Raw genomic sequence first — 20,527 nt, forward strand, 5'->3', positions numbered from 1 at the left:
AGTGTGGTGGGAGTGTGGAATTCCTGAAGTGGACAAGTCAACATTTGAATTTAAATGAGAAGAAAACCATGCAGAGTGACAACTGTGACTTTAGGTTAATTTGAATCAGTCCTGTTAATTCCCACCAGGACCAAACAGCTCTGGCTCTTTAGCTGGTCGGGGACCAGGGTGGTGGTCCCAGGGCTGCCATGGAAGCTCTGGGGACCAACAGCAGGAAATCCACACAGACCACAGGTGCCACCATATATTTGGTTTTCCCTGCGGTAGTGGTTGCCCCTGTGTGCTGGCTCCATAGGTACTTTGTACCACTGCCTTTCAGAACGTCTGTTTGAGTGAGAGAAGTGTGATTGGCTTGCTTACGGTGAAAAAGTAAATTCATTTTTTCAGCTATTAAAGTAAAGAACCATGTTAGAGAAGATTTTGTGAATGAAGAAAAAAGTGACCCCACTGTTACCCTCCGCACCCCCGCCTCCCCTCCTTTTTTTGGTAAATGTCTTAGCTTTTACACAGTTGTAATTCAAGTTTTCTAATCGGGGTGGGGAGACCCTTAGGTAACGGATTCCTTGTGGCTGTTACCCCAAGACCCTGAGTGACAGATCCCGCGTGGCAGTTACCACGAGACCCTCAGTGACAAATCCTGCACAGCCGTTACCGCAGGACCCTTAGGTAGCGGATCCTGCACCACCGTTGCTGCGAGGAGGCCGTTGGTGACCGATCCCTCACAGCAGCGCGGAACCCGGAAGTGACGGTTGGCGGCGGCCATTAGCAATCCTGAGGTGAAGATTGGCGGCGGCTGTTAGCGCAGAGGTTCGAGGCTGCACCTCGCCCCGCCCTGCCCGCGGTAGGCGGGGCAGAAAGCGGCGTGCCCTGACGGAAAGCCGAGGGACGGGTAGATGGCGTCCTTCTCCCCAGAGCGCTCCAGGCGCCCGGGCCTCAGGCTGGCGCCCCGGGGACAAGCTGGAGGGCTGCGTCCCGCCCGCCGAGTCCAGAGCTTTCCCCACAGCTGCCCACCCCCTGGGCCCAGGCTTTGAGGCACAGGGAAGCTTTCCCCCATGCCCGTTTCAGTGGCCTGATGGCAGCCGCGTCTCCATGGGTCACGTCCGCAGAGGCCTCAGCACCTGGAGGATAGGAGACTGCCCGTCAGGTAATAGCTTCAGTCTCTCCCAGTCAGGTTTGGAACTTGGCCCAGCTTAGACCACCGTCTGTTCTAGGAGGAGCCGGAGGTCAGGGTTGAGTTGCAAGGACATCCACATCTTTACTTGGGGTACACCTCGGTGGTTGAGGCTGTCCTCAAAGAAGGGCCGTTGTCTGAGCTGGAAACAAATCTGACGGTACTTGCTGCAGCGTGGATTCCTATGGATCCTGTGCAAATGATTCTGTCCAGTTTTAATGAAAAGCCTGAGGGCCAGGTGGGTCCTGGGCACCCGGTCCCCTCCACAAGGACAGCTGGGTCTGGGGGTCTGGCCCTGAGAGAACTCTACCTCCTCAGCCAGGCCTGGTGGGAGGACCCAGGATGGGTGCTGGGCAAATACTCCCGGGCCGGGTGAACATGTCTTAGCCAGAACCTGGACTTGGAGCACGAGAGTCGAGCCTTGGGACAGTGCCCTTTCTTTCTTTCCTTTTAAAGGTTTATTTATTTATTTCTGGCTGGGCTGGGTCTTTGTTGCTGTGCGAGCTGTTCTGTAGGGGCAGGAGGGACTACTGTAGGTGCGGTGCGCCTGGACTTCTCAGTGTGGTGGCTTCTCTTGTTGCAGAGCACTGACTCTAGAGCACAGGCGCAGTAGTTGTGTTGCAGGGGATTAGTTGCCCCATGGCATGTGGAATATTCCTGGATCAGGGATTGAGCCAGTGTCCCCTGTATGGCAGGCAAATTCTTTACCATTGAGCCACCAGGGAAGCCCTGTGCCCTTTCTTATCAGAACAGAAGATAACATTTGTCTTGGTGGAGATCATGACCTGTCCATGACCTGACTTGAACAAGGAAGAATCTGACTCCAAAAGATGTTTTCAACAACTTACTGCATGCCTCCCTCACCTTTCGTAGAAAAGAGCTTTGCTGAAAGTTTTTGAGGAGATTGCGGATTTAAGGCATGAGCCACCCATCACGTTACAAGACTCTGTAATAAATCTTTCTCTGCTCGAAACTCTGACATTTTGGTATTGTACTCATATACCCTGACTTCATCCCATGTGATCATTTTACCATAATGGTGTCTAAAACTTAGCTGAGTGAGTGAACCGTAATTGACAGAACATTTTCCTATTGTGAGACCTTTAGTCATCAAACTGCTATACTCACCCTCAGCATTTTTTGTTTTATTTATTTATTTATGAGCTTTATGCTGTTTTAAATTATAGTTACTGTCTTTGTAGTTTTGAATGTCTTGCATATTTTGGGTAAGTCTTTACCTGTCCAGAAGTGGGGTTGCTGGTGGGCAAGAGAGGGTGAAGGCAGCAGCTCTGGGCCCCCAGGACTGTGCACATTCCTAGGAATGGGCTGCTTCCTTGCCTGCTCTTGGCTGGCTCCTGGGAACCAAGCTCTCAGGACATATGGATTGGAAGAATGTCCAGCATGTCTGGGGGCTGAAGCCTCTTCTCATGGTTTCTCCAAGTGGTTCATGTTGACAGTGTATTTATGCTGTACACCTGCTCCCCCTCTGTGGCAGATGGGGCAGTCTTACAACCACATTGTCACCCATCACTGGTGAAGGAATTAAACAAGTCTCATGGAACTGCTGGGCAGGGATCTAGGATGCTTGTTCCTGGTTTCCTCTAGACTTTGTCCATGTGACTTTCTCTTTGAGATTTTGCTCTATCCTTTTGCTGAAAAAGCTGTACCTGGCCTGTTGAGCATTCAGTTGCTGATAATGGAAACACTCTGGCTGATGTAAGCAAAAGATGTTTATTATCATATATTCTGTGGTTTCCAAATGGTTGGAATAACTGAAAATGTGGATGGAATAATTTCCACAGGGCTAGGAACAATTTCTAGCCCTGCATTTCCCCATTTCTGCCAGAAGCAGATCCACCCAACCCAGCAGCAGCTTACTCCAAGGTCCTGCTTCCTTAGCTGTGCTGGAAGTCGGGAGCCCTGCATCCTGCCTGCTTCCTCCAACTCAGTTCTGAACCCAGCTGCCGGGAGCCGTTATGGAGGTTCCCACCCGTGACGAGGTCATGAAGAAAATACCGGGCAGGCAAGGCCGTCCGGGAGCCCATCCATGACGAGGTCACGAGGAAAGAACCTGACAGGCAAGGCCGTCTAGGATAAGGGACTCTCCAGGTTGGTCTCGGTCTCTACCCCACCCTGTATCCTCCCCCCTTTTTCTGCTGTTGTTCTTGTTTGCCCTGCTGCAGATTCTTGTGTTGCCTGCTGAGAGCTTTCCTGCTCCTCTTTCACTGAATAAAGACCAACTTAAAAGTTAGTTAATAAATCTCCTGGATGCTGGTACCCTATGAAGGGGCCAGGGATGAAGGAAATGCTTCCATTCGAACTCTTTTGCTGGCATTCTGGCTTGTTTGATAAATGTGTGCTCCCATTGCAAAAAATGCTCATGATTGTTCTAAACATCCTAAGTACAGTACGCTAACAAAAGAAACTATTAAGCACAGGCCCCTTCGTGGGGTGAGAAAAGCTCCACAAATATTATAGCCACATATGTGCCTAATAGAAAATAGTTTAGATAGAGAATTAGCTGGCGACTTCTTGCAGGTAATTAACTTTTAGACTAAGAGCCTGTTTTGTGCCATATCTGCTGTTTTTGCAATCCTTTGCATTTCTGTTCTGTAAAAATGTAATCCTATCTAGTTCCCTTGGAGATGACACCTAATAGAAAGAAAATAGATTAACCACAAAAAAGACAGGGTCGGCTACTGAAGTTGCTTAAAGCTGCACCAGGTGCAAACCATAAATTGTCAACAGGCCTGAAAGCCAAAAGATATTATACATAGAGATTAACCATTAAAAAGGCCCTAATTGGCACAGAGCCCTGTGGGGGGGGGTGAGGAAGCCCTATTAGAAAATACAAAAAATATTGTTTTAAAAGTGTTTATTAGATCAACGTTTGATTGATGTTAATGTGCTGAGGTTGTGCAGTGGACACTATTGTTAATACAGTTAAAGATATAGTAAAATAAGAGTTTAGCCCTAGTGTAAAAACAATAAGATAATTGTTAATTTTAACCAGGAGTGCTAAACAGGGGCTGCCTCACCAGAACCATAGTCTTTGTGTATTAAACTTTTTAGATAAATTTAGCTGAGAACTTCTGCAAAAAGACTGACTTTTATGTTAACAAGATTGTATTTCTATTATGTTACAACTTGCTGTACCATGAGACTGCCAATCTTCTGTTTTCTGCTAACCTCAAGGCCAGAAGATAATGTACAAAAAATCTATGGGAAAAGACTCTCATAAACAAAAAATATACAGAGCACACCTGGTTTCCTGAAGGACAAGCTGATGTAATGTTAAACTAAGTCTGTATGCTTATCTGCCCCTTAGAAATGTACCAACTTAGGGTATAAAGGCTATGGTGAAAAATAAAGCAACTGCCAGACTCTGCCACATATCCTGGCCTGGTCTCTCTCTCTCTGTCTCTCTCTCTCTCTCTGTCTCTCTCTCTCTCTCTGTCTCTCTCTTTCTCATTCGCCAATGCCGTTCATCCTGAGTGTTCCCCTGGATCCTGCTGGGGCTGGACCCCGGCACCCAGGCATCTGAGGGGCAGAATGCACACCTGGGACTGTGGCTGCAGGGTCATCTGGAAATGTGGCATGTTATCTTCCAGGGCTTGAGGACACAGGAAGGAGTTCACTGAGCCCAGGGAGCAAAGCCGCAGCATCTAATCCACTGCTCAAAGACTACAAACATTTAATGTTTCTCGATCCTGCCAGACAACTTTCCCACAAGCTCAGAAAGACTCACAAGGGTGAAGGCATTGAAGGAGGCTCCTAAAACAGATGCTTTGACTGAGGGGAAAGAAATCTCTGGAAATGAAAGTGAACCCTGAATGATAAGGGGCAGTCTGCCCATCTCCTGTGTGTCCTCTCTCTGCCTTTCTTTTTTTCTTTGAAGAAGCAGATTCCCATAGACTGTGGTTAGACTGCATATATCCCAGCTTGACGAGGGGGCTATTAATGTAAATCAATTCCTCTAACTCCAGGAAACCACTAGACCATTCAGGTATGACCTAAATCAGATCCTTTACAATTATATAGTGGAAGTGACAAATAGATTCAAGGGTTTAGATCCAATAGACAGAGTTCCTAAAGAACTATGGACAGAGGTTTGTGACATTGTACAGGAGGCAGTGATCAAGACCATCTCCCCCCAAAAAAACAAATGCAAAAAGGCAAAATGGTGGTCTGAAGAGGCCATACAAATAGCTGAGAAAAGAAGAGAAGCTAAAGGCAAAGGAGAAAAGAAAAGATATACACATCTGAATGCAGAGTTTCAAAGACTAGCACGGAGAGATAAGAAAGCCTTCCTCAGAAATCAATGCAAAGAAATAGAGGAAAACAATAGAATGGGAAAGACTGGAGATCTCTTCAAGAAAATTAGAGATACCAAGGGGACATTTCATGCAAAGATGGGCACAATAAAGGACAGAAATGGTATGAACCTAACAGAAGCAGAAGATATTAAGAAGAGGTGGCAAGAATCACAGAAGAGCTATACAAAAAAGATCTTCATGACGCAGATAACCATGATGGTATGATCACTCACCTAGAGCGAGACATCCTGGAGTGTGAAGTCAAGTGGGCCTTAGGAAGCATCGCTATGAATAAAGCTAGTGAAAGTGATGGAATTCCAGGTGAGCTATTTCAAATCCTAAAAGATGATGCTGTGAAAGTTCTGCAGTCAGTATGCCAACAAATATGGAAAATTCAGTAGTGGCCATAGGACTGGAAAAGGTCAGTTTTCATTCCAATCCCTAAGAAAGGCAATGCCAAAGAATGTTCAAACTACTGCACAATTGCATTGATCTCATATGCTAGCAAAGTAATGCTCAAAATCCCCCAAGCTAGGCTTGAACAGTACGTGAACTGAAAACTTTCAGTTGATCAAGCTGGATTTAGAAAAGGCAGAGGAACCAGAGATCAAATTGCCAATGTCTGTTGGATCATAGAAAACACAGGAGAGTTCCAGAAAAGCATCTTCTGCTTTATTGACTATGTCAAAGCCTTGGACTGTGTGGATCACAACAAACTGTGGAAAATTCTTAAAGATATGGGAATACCAGACTGCCTTACATGCCTCCTGCGAAACCTGTATGCTTGTCAAGAAGCAACAGTTAAAACTGGACATGGAACAACGAACTGGTTCCAAATTGGGAAAGGAGTACGTGAAGGCTGTATATTGTCACCCTGCTTATTTAACCTCTGTGCAGAGTACATCATGCGAAATGCCAGACTGGATGAAGCACAAGCTGGAATCAAGATTGCCAGGAGAAATATCAATAACCTCAGATATGCAGATGACACCACCCTTATGGCGGAGAGTGAAGAGGAACTAAGAGCTTTCTAATCAAAGTGAGGGCTTCCCTTGTGGCTCAGCTGGTAAAGAATCCACCTGTAATGTGGAAGACCTGGGTTCGATCCCTGGGTTGGGAAGATCCCCTGGAGAAGGGAAAGGCTACCCACTCTAGTATTCTGGCCACAGGGTCACAAAGAGTCGGATGTGACTGAGCAAATTTTACTTTCACTGAAAGTGAAAGAGGAGAGTGAAAAAGCTGGCTTAAAACTCAACATTCAAAAAACGAAGATCATGGCATCTGGTCCCATCACTTCATGGCAAATAGATGGGGAAACAATGGAAACACTGAGAGACTTTATTTTCTTGGGCTCCAAAATCACTGCAGATCATGACTGCAGCCACAAAATTAAAAGACGCTTACTCCTTGGAAGAAAAGTTGTGACAAACCTAGACAGCATATTAAAAAGTAGAGACATTACTTTGTCAGCAAAGTTCCGTCTAGTCAAAGCTATGATTTTTCCAGTGGTCATGTATGGACGTGAGAGTTGGACTATGAAGAAAGCTGAGCAGTGAAGAATGGATGCTTTTGAACTGTGGTGTTGGAGAAAACTCTTGAGAGTCCCTTGGACTGCAAGGAGATCCAACTAGTCAATCCTAAAGGAAATTAGTCCTGAATATTCTTTGGAAGGACCTATGCTGAAGCTGAAGCTCCAATAATTTGGTCACCTGATGTGAAAAAGTGACTCATTAGAAAAGACCCTGATGCTGGGAAACATTGAAGGCAGAAGGAAAAGGGGACAAAGAGGATGAGATGGTTGGATGGCGTCACTGACTCAATGGACATGAATTTGAGCAAGTTCCGAGAGTTGGTGATGGATAAGGAAGCCTGGCATGCTGCAGTCCATGTGGTTGCAAAGAGTTGGTCACGACTGAGTGAACTGAACTGAACTGAACTGAAATGGGGGACATAAAAAGAAAAACTAGGCCCTCATGTATTGAATATATAGCCCAGGCTGAGCAGTTTGGCTGTTGTTGGAAACTAGTGATTAAATGGGCTTCTCTGGTGACTCAGACAGTAAAGAATCTCTCTTTACTGCGGAGACCTGGGTTTGATTCCTGGGTTGGGAAGATCCCCTGAAGAAGGTAATGACAGTCCACTCCAGTATTCTTGCCTGGAAAATCCTGTGGACAGAGGAGCCTGATGGGCTACAGTCCATGGGTCACAAAGAGTTGGACATGACTGAGTGACTAACACTTTCACTTTCAAAGTGAATAAAGTACCTGGAAGCCAGTTTTACTTTTATGAATTAATTTTCATTTGCATTTTCCTCTCTCGTCCCACTTCACAGGCTTGTCAGCTTTCCATCTCAGCTGTCCTCTGGTACCTGCAACCCTGTATGTCTTCTAAATAATCACTACCACCTGCTCTAGAAATGGGATCTGAGCTTGGAGCCAGCTGATTTGATTTGAGCTTTAAGGTAAGATTTTTGTTTAAGAACTTTAGCTGCCAGAGGTATTAGATGGCATCATTTAGATGCCAGGAAAATAATAACTGTGGTGGAGATGTTTATACAAACAAAGGATGGTGGGAATGAGAAAGACATAAATTTCCTAATTCCTCAAAGGACTTGATAACTTGACAAGGACTGGGTCTTAGAGCACTGGTAAACTGTTCCACAACAATAGAAAATGGATACAGGGAATTTGTGATACTGTCCTAATGACATCCCATTCTTGTACATATCACATGTACATACATAGAAAAAAAATATAAAAGAATGGATGATAAATGCTGCAGGTGAGATAGCCAGTGGCTTTTACTTAATTCCTTGTGCTTCCTGGGTTGTTTGAAAAAATTTAAATCAACATTTATTTAATAATCAGCTGGGGAAGATAAATATTATAAAAGGTAAGAAAGAAAATCATTAAAAAGTATATCCTAAGTGCCACAAAGTAGTGTAGTAGATTGAAATTATGTAACTGATAAGAATGCATTTTTGAAAGTTGTGTAGTTTCATAAAAATACAATTTAGTATATTTTTCTCAGTCCTTAATCTCTCCTCCTTACTTGGAATTAATAGACAGATGTTTAGGTATGTTTTGACTCAGACTTTTATTTTAAATGAATTTCTATGGCATAATACAGTATCTGTGATAGTCAGTAAGTTATGGTCAAATTCTGACAAATTTTGCAATGAGATTTTATTACATTTTCTTAAAAATAGAAAAAGTTCACATTATATACCATTTTGGCTATGACTGTTTTCAAATAATTTACTGTAAATTATAGTTTACTGTAGTAAACTATAGTTTCAAAGAAAATTTATGGAAAATTATAAAGCAACTACTGAGTCCTTTACAATAAAATCAAGGATAAAAATAAATTTTTTTGTGGGTTGAAAATTTATCAAAAGTTACAAGTAGATCAAAAGTATATTTTGGCAATTGGATGAGTTCAAGTGCACTTTAAAAGTTGTCTAAATTACTACAGATATGACATGTTTGGTGAAACCCAATCTGTAAGTCTAACATCAATGATCACTTCTTCCTGTTAAAACACAGTAATAATTTATCTGAAAATCATGAATGCTATGCAGAGCTTGATTTCTTCATAAAGATTCTTTTATAATTTGGGCAAATCCCTGGAAGGCCTAAAATAGAACAGAGAGAAGAATTAATAAAATTAGGATGCCATTTAGGAAAAGTTTGTCATAACTTAAAATTTTAACAAAAAGAGTCCATCTTAGGTTCAGATCAGACAATGAAATGTCAGGATTAACCTCATCTGGGTCTAATACCATTATGTCCACAAATATATGTAGATGGAAGCATATCAGAGTCCCAGGAATTTTAAAAAAATTATTAATCACTCAAAATCATCATTTTCCCTCATAACACAAATTATTTTTTTCATATACTCCCTCACCTTATATATAGTTTTAACTGCCCAAACTCTGCTGCTGCTGCTAAGTTGCTTCAGTCATGTCTGACTCTGTGTGACTCCCTAGACGGAAGCCCACCAGGCTCGCCCGTTCCTGGGATTCTCCAGGCAAGAACACTGGAGTGGGTTGCCATTTCCTTCTCCAGTGCATGAAAGTGAAAAGTGAAAGGGAAGTCGCTCAGTTGTGTCCGATTCTTAGCGACCCCATGGACTGCAGCCTACCAGGCTCCTCTGTCCATGGGATTTTCCAGCCAAGAGTACTGGAGTGGGGTGCCATTGCCTTCTCCGGCCCAAATTCTACTCATTTATAAATTATGAAAAGCATGTTTGAAAGTGAAAGTGTTAGTTGCTCAGTTGTGTCCGACTCTTCGCGACCCCGTGGACTGTAGCCTGCCAGGCTGCTCTTGTCCTTGGGATTTCCCAGGCAAGAATACTGGAGTGCGTTGCCATTCCCTTCTCCAAGGGACCTTTCCAACCCAGGGATCAAACCCATGTCTCCTGCATTGCAGGCAGATTCTTTACCATCTGAACACTTTCACTCATTTATAAGTTATGAAAGGCATATTTAATCATGTGAGAAAGAAAGTAAATCAAGAATATACCCAGAGACAACCCATCTCCAAGGATATGTATACACTGTTCTTACAGTTACTGGATCTCAGTGACTCTTCTGAGTGGCTCTTCTGTGAGTTCCTGACACATAATCCTTAGGAACTTGCTTCTTTGCTTAATGTTATCTTGATTAAAGCTGGACTTTGTCATTAATCAGTGAATCAACTTTAATCAGCTGAGCGCAGAAGAATTGATGCTTTTGAACTGTGGTGTTGGAGAAGACTCTTCAGAGTCCCTTGGACTGCATTGAGATCCAACCAGTCCATCCTAAGGAGATCAGTCCTGGGTGTTCATTGGAAGGACTGCTGTTGAAGCTGAAACTCCAATACTTTGGCCACGATGGGAAGAGCTAACTCATTGGAAAAGACCCTGATGCTGGGAAAGATTGAGGGCAGGAGGGGAAGGGGATGACAGAGGATGAGTTGGTTGGATGGCATTACTGACTCAATGGACATGGGTTTGGGTGGACTCTGGGAGTTGGTGATGGACAGGGAGACCTGGTGTGCTGCGGTTCATGGGGTGCAAAAAGTCGGAAACGACTGAGTGACTGAACTGAACTGAACTGAATCATCAATATTATTCTGTTTGACCCTTTCTGATAGTTTTTATTTTTTTCCTGCAGAGATAGATAGTAAGGGCTTCATGAATTTGTACTTTCAGTTTGTTGGCAAAGTAATGTCTTTGCTTTTTAATATGCTATGTAGGTTGGTCATCACTTTCCTTCCAAGGAGTCAGGTCTTTTAATTTCATGGCTACAGTCACCATCTGTAGACTTAAATAGTATGTTTTAGTTTCTATTCAGGAAAAAAAAATCCTTCTCTTTTAAATACTAACAGCTTATGCTTACCAAGGGGTAAGGTGGGTAGGGATAAATTGGGAGGTTGGGATTGACAAATATACAGTGTATAAAATAGATAACTAATAAGGACCTACTGTATTCACAGGGAACTTGACTCAATACTGTGTAATGGCCTGTATGGGAAAAGGGTCTAAAAAAGAGTGCATATGTATAAATATATGCAGGTAATGGTGTCTCAAACAGTAAAGAGTCTGCCTGCAGTGTGGGAGATCCAGGTTTGATCCCTGGGTCTGGGAAGATCCTCTGGAGGAGGGAATAGCAACCCACTCAAATATTCTTTTTTTTGTGTGTGTGTGTGTAATAAAGTTTTATTAAAGTGTAAGGGAGATAGAGAAAGCTTCTGACATAGACATCAGAAGGGGGTAGAAAGAGTACTTGCTTGCTAGTGTTAGCGATGGAGTTATAGACTCTCCAATGAATCCAAAGAATGTCTGGAGGTGGTAAAGGCCTCACCAGACCTACTCCCATAATTTATGTTTTAAGATAGCAGAATTAGCCAGAGGCTTTAATCCAGAGACTGTCCTCAGGCAGGATACATTATTGTTACACAATCCTAAGGAATGTAGAGGGAAAAAAAGTAAAAAGTTTGTCCTTTCTTCCTCCTTGAGTATTCCAGACCTCTCTCCTTGGGGACCCCTAGACTTCACTGCAGTATTCTTGCCTGGAAAATCCCATGGATAGAGGAGCCTGGTGGGCTCCAGTCCATGGGGTCACAGAGTTGGACACGACTGAGCGACTGACAATTGTACTCATACACACACACACACACACACACACACACACACACACATATATATATATAAATGATTCACTTTGCTGTATAGCAGAAACTGATGTAACAGTGTAAATCAATGATACTATAATTAAAATTTTAAAAAATGATAAAAACTAACGGTTAATTCTTATCAAGCATTCACTATGTGCCAACGATTAATCTAGGTGCTTTATCCATATTGACTCTTTTCATCATCGTAGTAACCCTAAGAGGGAGAGATTCCTATTATCTGCATTTTCCAGATGAGACTTGGCAAGAACACCTCACCCAACACCACATATCAGGGCAGGGCTGGAGCTGGGCTCACTCCCAAGGACTGTGGCTCCAGAGGCTGTGCTCTTAGCCACTAAGTTGCTGATCAGTAGCTGAACTGAATGACTGTATTTCGTCTACTTTAGACCAGAAGACTAATTCTGTAACCCAAAATCTATCATGATCTTAATAATGAGATAACGTATCTGATAAGAAACATTATGCCTTGTGTTGGTGGGCAATGATAAACACTTCTCGCCAGTTTTATTAAGATATTAAAGAAAAAGTATGGCTTCTGTTCCTGTCTTACCTTTTTCTTAAAAGTGTTTTCTTCAGTCAGTTTTCTTACATCATGAATGCCCTTAATTTTAACCCACAGAAACATTCCAGCAGTAGGAACATGCCATTCTGCCAAACCTATAAAGGAAAGAAGAAGTATTTCCTGGGGCTATTGTTGATGATGTCAACTATATTGCTTTATTGACAAATTACAGTAACTATAATTAGCATTTCCAAAAAAGTCCCTTCAGGGGTAGCAGTTTTAAAGCATTATTTTATGAGTCCTGAAAGTGGGTGTTATCCATTTTATTTAAAAAAGTGAGGGGACAGTTTGAAAGAGAGAGAGGGGACTTGTGTATATTTAGGCTTTTAGTGGGTCCTCAGGGCTGTGCAGGAACTCCTGTATCATGCCCACCTCCAATCCTTAGAACTGTCCCTCAGACACAGGTGGCTCTTTCAGTTTTAGTAGAGGATTCTTCAACTCTTTCTAGAGTCTTCTAGTGTTTCAATAAATCCTATCATTTATATAGTTGTTCAGAAGTCTAATTAATTGAATTTTTATCAGAATTTAATTAATTTTGGGGCTTCCAAGGTGGCGCTGGCGGTAAAGAACCTACCTGCCAATGCAGGAGACAAAAGAGAAGTGGGTTCAATACCTGAGTCAGGAAGGTCCCCTGGGGAAGGGTGCAGACACCCACTCCAGTATTCTTGCCTGGAGAATCCCATGGACAGAGGAGCCTGGCAGACTACAGTTTATAGGGTCACACAGAGTCGGACACGACTGGAACATGCACAATCATTTATGAAAGGAATACTTAAAGAATTCTGGGTGCATTTATAGGCTTTATGTTTCATTGAATGTAAGGATAGAGAAACCAAGAAGGAAGAATAATTACTTTGATTTTAATTATTACCCTTTAAGGAAAAAAAACCTGCTGTTGATTAAAACCTTTTTTCAACTTCATTATATTGAGTGGTAGAATAGTACTCATCAAAAAGGTACTAATTCTATTTTTACTAAGACTTCATAGGGAGCAAGATTTGATAGAAATAGGGAATAGACACTTTGTATTTACTGTTATTCCTACTACAGGCATTTTTAGTGGTGTAATTAAAGTCATGCAATTCATTTTATTTTCTTCCTTAATAGAAAATTAAATCTAAATCATACTGAAATCAAATTTGCAATATAAAATATTACATGTTAGATAAATGAAGTTAATAATTAAAAGGCAAATCATCTCTAATGAGAAACCTGCCTTAGATTGCACTATTTTGTCCTTATAGAGTCAGTAAAGCAGTATGTTGTTGATTTCACAATTCTTCTATTTGGAGCAAAATTTTGAAAACCTTTCAATACAGATGTTATTTGGCTTTAAGTAGGTATCAATGAGTGGTATCACTCACTCATATAAGCACTACTGCTCATCCCAGGACAGGATGTGTGTTCCACTCACCACTTAACCACTTGGCTGCAGCTGCCAATAATGCATCCCTCTGCTTCTGGTAGAAATCAGTAACCCTAGAGGAAGAAAACAATGAGAAGGCTGTGTTTGCTACACTGCTTGCAGAAACCAAAAGGCTCTGGGGTCCAGCCTATGAGAATCTATTTTGTATCTTGATGAAAATGCTGAAACTTGATGAGGGAATAGAGCAATTTGTTTGGTTTGTCAGGTAGTAAGCTTTGTATCTTGTGTTTTTTACATCATTTTGGAATAATTCAAAACAGAATAACTGAGTGACATCCATTTCTATATAAAGTATGGAACCTAAAATACAATACCTGTCTACATAACCCAGGAAGTCCTCTTCTCCCCATTGCTGTAGAAGCTGTGATACCAGGAAATAAAAAGAAAGAGACAGTAACAAGATTCATCCTCTAAAATATGTTTATTTTTGCCAAACATAATCACTCTTGACTATGTGCATACCATCCTAAAAAAGATGCACCAAGCTGCACCAAGTTTTGTAGGGCCAGTGACTTATAACAATATTGGTTAATGATAATGACAACAATAAAACTAACACATATTTATATGGTCCTTGCTATGTGCCAAAAACTGCTGTACCATATAAGTATACTAAACATTTCAGTCAAGTTGAACTTTGTGGGGCTTCCCAGGTAGCTCAGTGGGTAAAGAATCTGCCTGCAATGCTGAAGATGCAGGAGATGAGGGTTCGATCCCTGGGTCAGGAAGATCCCCTGGAGGAGGGCATGGCAACCCACTCCAGTGTTCTTTTCTCAAGAATCCCATGGACAGAGGAGTCTGGCGGGCTACAGTATGTAGGGTTACAAAGAGTTGGACATGATTAAAGTGACTGAGCAAGCATGCATGGTCTTCATAATACCCTTATTAGGGAGGTCATTGTTTCCACACTACTGAGGAAGAGACTGAGGCATGAGGTAAACTTTCCTGAGGTCACAGCTCACCACAGAGCCTGGACTCAAGTCAGACTGTCTAGTCCCAGATCCACCCAATAAATGCTGCCCTAGATGGCCTCTCTAAGTATAAAATACATACAGTCAATGCAGGAAGTTATACAGTATATCCAGAGATTTTTTTTTAATCCAGAATGAAAGTTCTAAATGTTATAAATGAATAGTGAAATTTGGTTGATAACATATACAGAAAATAAGGAAAAATTCTCCAACTTAATAAAACATGGGGGCATCTGCACTTTGTGAAATCTATAAGCTTGGCCAAAAAATTTGTTCCAGTCTTTCATGACATCTTACAGAAAAGCCTGAACAAATATTTTGACCTATCAAATATAATATCAAGCAAATGTCCGTTCTACATAAATGACCCCTTTTGCCTTCTTATGTAGCGGTTCTGTCATTAAGGTCTGATTCCCAAGGTTGCCTTAGGGATGGGTCCAGTGATATTTCAAAGCTTGTGAAGAAATTTATACATTCCCTCCAAATAATTTTACAATCTTTTAATTGACATGCATTCCAATCGGTGTCCATAGGGAGATTAGCTCGTGGGCAATGAAGGTAGACACCTGGCCACTGCCATGTTTGGAACCCTTGCTGTCAGACTCTAGGACAATGAAGCTAACAGTGTGTTACTTCACCAAACCTCTTCGTCCTGTTGTGTCCAACATAGTTTTTATGGGGTTCCTGGGCTGGATGCCAGAACACAAGATGAATAACATCTTTGACTTTCAAGGGACTTGGTCTCCACTGTGAACAGCTCAGGTCTATTCAAATCTCTTTTGCCTCTTAGAGCAAACATCTGTGGTATCTGGTCTCTTAATTCAGCCCATAGGGAACTAGAGTTGCAATCAGTGACTTCTCTCCCTGCCACCTTCCCTCTGTCTTATTTGTCCACATCTGTTTCCTTTATGATCTGATTCAAGAAACTCCTATTTCCTAAATTGTCACTGTTAGTTAAGTGGTGTCTGACTCTTTGTGACCCTACGAACTGTAGCCTTCCAGGCTCCTCTGTCCATTGAATTCTTCAGGGGAGAATGGGTTGCCATTCCCTTCTCCAGGGGATCTTCCCGACCCAGGGATCAAACCCAGGTCTCCTACATTGCGGGCAGTTTCTTTACGGTCTGACCGTCTGGGAAAGCCACAAATTGTCCTTACCTCGGTGAAAGTGCTAGTGTGCATTGTTGAAACTTCAGTGTATAGAACAATTCTCTCGATCAAGGGCTTTGGACCAGTTATAAACCCAATTCTCAACCTGCACAAAGAGAAAAAAGGCACACTACCAATCGTGCATCATCAATTAATACTATGTTACTGATTTCATGGTGAGGAAAGTTGTGACCTGGGGATGAAGGGACCTGGAAAGTTAAACCTAGTTAAATGATTTCTTATTTAGAATACACATATAAATGTAATTGTATACTTAAAATGGAATGCATATCTGATCAGGTATTTCTAAAAGTGTTCTTTTGTACATGTACCCCAAAACCTCAGTAGTCCTTCTACAGCTATTATAGCTTAATGGTCAGAGATTTTCACCCTTGGGGATGGATTGGGATAAAAACCTCTTAATAGTAATAATCAAACTATGTGCTAAGGTGAGTGGAACACAAGCACCTTAAATGAGAAGCACTTTTTGTATTAAAAGATGCTGAGGGGCAGCCCCTGTCACCTTTATCTGCAGCCTGAAGGCAGAGCCAGGGCCTTACTCCGAGGACAGGACTTTAGAAAAAGAGTCAGCTCAGATGATACTCCCATCCACATCCATGGAGAGAAATGTTGGTGCCCAGGGCTTGAAATGGAAGATAAATACAGTATTTATATCTGTTGGAGTCTGTATCCCTACTTTGTGCAGAGTAGGGAGGAAAGGCTTTGGAGAACAGAAGCACAAACATCCTTTCCCTTGTCTTCATCTCAGCCCTATGAAATGGAGTAAGAACCAGATGCATGTACTTCTATTTGTACCTGCCGATCTGCACAGCTTCCCTGCCAAACACACATCTCCCACTTGTTCATGATGCCACTCCTAGGATTTTAGGGAAACCTCACACAAAACCTTCTTGTCCAAAGGGTTGAGATCTAGGATAGACAGATTTAGAAGAAGGATTTAAGAAAAACTAGTTTGGAATAGTCGGAAAGGAAAGAGGCTGTGAGCATTCAGGGCTGTTCAGAGAGAAAATGCTGAGCTTTAGAACAACTAGAAACACAAAGAATGTGCAAACGAAGAAGAGCCAGGTAGTCAATATGCAATGCTGAAACTTCCAAATTTATTCCAAAGTAAATGCCCACAGGGAAGGGGGGGCCATGGTTGTGTTTAAGGTGGGTGGCAGGCAGGCCTGATAGTCAGGTAAATAGGTAAAAAGCCAAGAGTTGTGTTTCTTTTCAGGAGATTTGTAGTGGGGACTGAATCCATGTGTCTGTTCTCTGCAGCCCTGAGAGCAATTCTAGTGTTAGATTTTGAGGAACCGGGCATTGGAGTCTGTACCATTACTGTTGTCTCCTAGGGAACAATGCTTGGGGACAGTGGTGCACATGGACAGTGGGGACGGATCTAGAAGTCCTTTATTGTGCAGGTGAGTTCCTGTCCCTACGTGACAGGGATGGCAGGCAGGGAGCATGATGCTAGGAACGCCCTCCTCTGCTCACAGTTACATCACTGACTGAGCACAGCCCTCCGCCTTCTCTCTGAAGACAGCTCCCAAGTCCTCCAGCCCATCAGCCACCCCTGAGAGACTGAGGCTGACACCCCAGGAGACACCCAGTCCACATCCCTGGTACAATGTTTTAAGGAGCTACCATCTGGATTTGGAGTCAAGATGACCCTCACTTTGACTCATGAGTTTTTCCATGTGCTTGCACAGAGAGCCAGGCACTGTTCTAAAGGTAGGAAATTTCTGGAATAAGCGGTAATACCACAGATGAACCTATCAGCAGCCAGGCTAAAATCCAATCAGGTGCATTAACAACACCTCATCTTTTTTTTTTTTTTTTCATTTATTTTTATTAGTTGGAGGCTCATTACTTCACAACGTTGCAGTGGGTTTTGTCATACATTGACATGAATCAGTCATGGAGTTACGTGTATTCCCCATCCCGATCCCCCCTCCCACCTCCCTCTCCACCCGATTCCTCTGGGTCTTCCCAGTGCACCAGGCCCGAGCACTTGTCTCATGCATCCCACCTGGGCTGGTGATCTGTTTCAATATAGATAATATACATGCTGTTCTCTCTAAACATCCCACCCTCGCCTTCTCCCACAGAGTCCAAAAGTCTGTTGTGTACATCTGTGTCTCTTTTTCTGTTTTGCATATAGGGTTATCATTACCATCTTTCTGAATTCCATATATATGTGTTAGTATGCTGTAATGTTCTTTATCTTTCTGGCTTACTTCACTCTGTATAAGGGGCTCCAGTTTCATCCATCTCATTAGGACTGGTTCAAATGAATTATTTTTAATGGCTGAGTAATATTCCATGGTGTATATGTACCACAGCTTCCTTATCCATTCGTCTGCTGATGGGCATCTAGGTTGCTTCCATGTCCTAGCTATTATAAACAGTGCTGCGATGAACATTGGGGTGCACGTGTCTCTTTCAGATCTGGTTTCCTCAGTGTGTATGCCCAGAAGTGGGATTGCTGGGTCATATGGCAGTTCTATTTCCAGTTTTTTAAGAAATCTCCACACTGTTCTCCATAGTCGCTATACTAGTTTGCAGTCCCACCAACAGTGTAAGAGGGTTCCCTTTTCTCCACACCCTCTCCAGCATTTATGCTTGTAGACTTTTGGATAGCAGCCATCCTGACTGGCGTGTAATGGTACCTCATTGTGGTTTTGATTTGCATTTCTCTGATAATGAGTGATGTTGAGCATCTTTTCATGTGTTTGTTAGCCATCTGTATGTCTTCTTTGGAGAAATGTTTGTTTAGTTCTTTGGCCCATTTTTTGATTGGGTCATTTATTTTTCTGGAATTGAGCTTCAGGAGTTGCTTGTATATTTTTGAGATTAATCCTTTGTCTGTTGTTTCATTTGCTATTATTTTCTTCCAATCTGAGGGCTGTCTTTTCACCTTACTTATAGTTTCCTTTGTAGTGCAAAAGCTTTTAAGTTTCATTAGGTCCCATTTGTTTAGTTTTGCTTTTATTTCCAATATTCTGGGAGGTGGGTCATAGAGGATCCTGCTGTGATTTATGTCAGAGAGTGTTTTGCCTATGTTCTCCTCTAGGAGTTTTATAGTTTCTGGTCTTACATTTAGATCTTTAATCCATTTTGAGTTTATTTTTGTGTATGGTGTTAGAAAGTGTTCTAGTTTCATTCTTTTACAAGTGGTTGACCAGTTTTCCCAGCACCACTTGTTAAAGAGGTTGTCTTTTTTCCATTGTATATCCTTGCCTCCTTTGTCAAAGATAAGGTGTCCATAGGTTCGTGGATTTATCTCTGGGCTTTCTATTCTGTTCCATTGATCTATATTTCTGTCTTTGTGCCAGTACCATACTGTCTTGATGACTGTGGCTTTGTAGTAGAGTCTGAAGTCAGGCAGGCTGATTCCTCCAGTTCCATTCTTCTTTCTCAAGATTACTTTGGCTATTCAAGGTTTTTTTTGTTTCCATACAAATTGTGAAATTATTTGTTCTAAGTTCTGTGAAAAATACCGTTGGTAGCTTGATAGGGATTGCATTGAATCTATAGATTGTTTTGGGTAGAATAGCCATTTTGGCAATATTCATTCTTCCAATCCATGAACTCGGTATGTTTCTCCATCTGTTTGTGTCCTCTTTGATTTCTTTCATCAGTATTTTATAGTTTTCTATGTATAGGTCTTTTGTTTCTTTAGGTAGATATACTCCTAAGTATTTTATTCTTTTTGTTGCAATAACACCTCATCTTCTAATTGTGGGCTGAGTTGACACTGTCACTTACCTTGTTGAAGTGCTTGAAATAGTAAGGGTCATCGTCTATAGTGAGGAAGTCATATTTTCTTGTGAGCTAATAAAAGGTTAAAGGAGCATATTTATTTTTTAAGAGCTTTCTGAGGTGAAAATCGATTGTAATCACAGTTCTTGGTACTCATTTCTGTGTAGCTTAATAAGTGATCCTTAGGGTAATGTTTATAGTGACAATCTTAAGGATCATGGTCAGCCATCTAGAAGAGACTGCAAAAGAAGTCTGCCTTCTATTTTTAAGGAATTTCTTTGTAACCTGAAATGACAGGAAGTAGGAAAGGGAAGAGACAGGTTGAAAATTCAAACATAAAATAATGAAAATCAAATAGAGTTCAATTATTAAATAACCTCGTAGAGTTTAACATCACACCAGTAACATTTCTTTCAATGGACATGTCAGAGGAAAGGAATATATCATAGTCAACAAGAGTGTAGTAATTTCTTGTATTTAAATTCTTGTGTTTAAATTTATTGGGACCATTGACATAGATGACTTCTTTTTTATTAAAAATCATATTTCTTGAGAGGAAGAGGCTAACCAGAGAAGGAATTTGGGAGCACTCTTCTAAAGAGTCAGAAGGAAGCAAGAACACAGCCAGGTAAACCTTCTCTGAAAATACCACATAGGTTTCCCTTTTGCGCTCAGCTGTTAACGAGTTCCCAGCAGGGTTGTTGCCATTTGGGACAGTGTAAAGAAATTTGGGGGTGTTTTTCTCAGGGTCCTTTGAATCTTCTGGTTTCCATTTGGAAAGTATTTCTCTGAGGGAGTCTGGAATAATCCTGTGCTCATCACTGGAAACATTAATCATGTTGCAGCCCAGGGGTTGCAGCTGTCAAATACACAGAGAAAAGCAAGTCCGAGATTGAGACCTGATTACAAAATATCAGGGCCAAGGGTTCTTACACTAAGGAGAGTGTTACCATTTACACCCTTAAACACAAACCTGCCCTCAGCTCTA

At 41.9% G+C, this 20,527-nt stretch overlaps 1 pseudogene; it reads right to left on the reverse strand.

The window, feature by feature from the left end:
* Positions 1-1,094: 1,094 nt before the first annotated feature.
* LOC133048440 (kynurenine/alpha-aminoadipate aminotransferase, mitochondrial-like) overlaps positions 1,095-20,527 on the reverse strand; it is a 33,547-nt pseudogene continuing 14,114 nt past the window's right edge.

This window comes from Dama dama, chromosome 29 (assembly GCF_033118175.1).
Source record: "Dama dama isolate Ldn47 chromosome 29, ASM3311817v1, whole genome shotgun sequence".
NCBI lineage: Eukaryota > Metazoa > Chordata > Mammalia > Artiodactyla > Cervidae > Dama > Dama dama.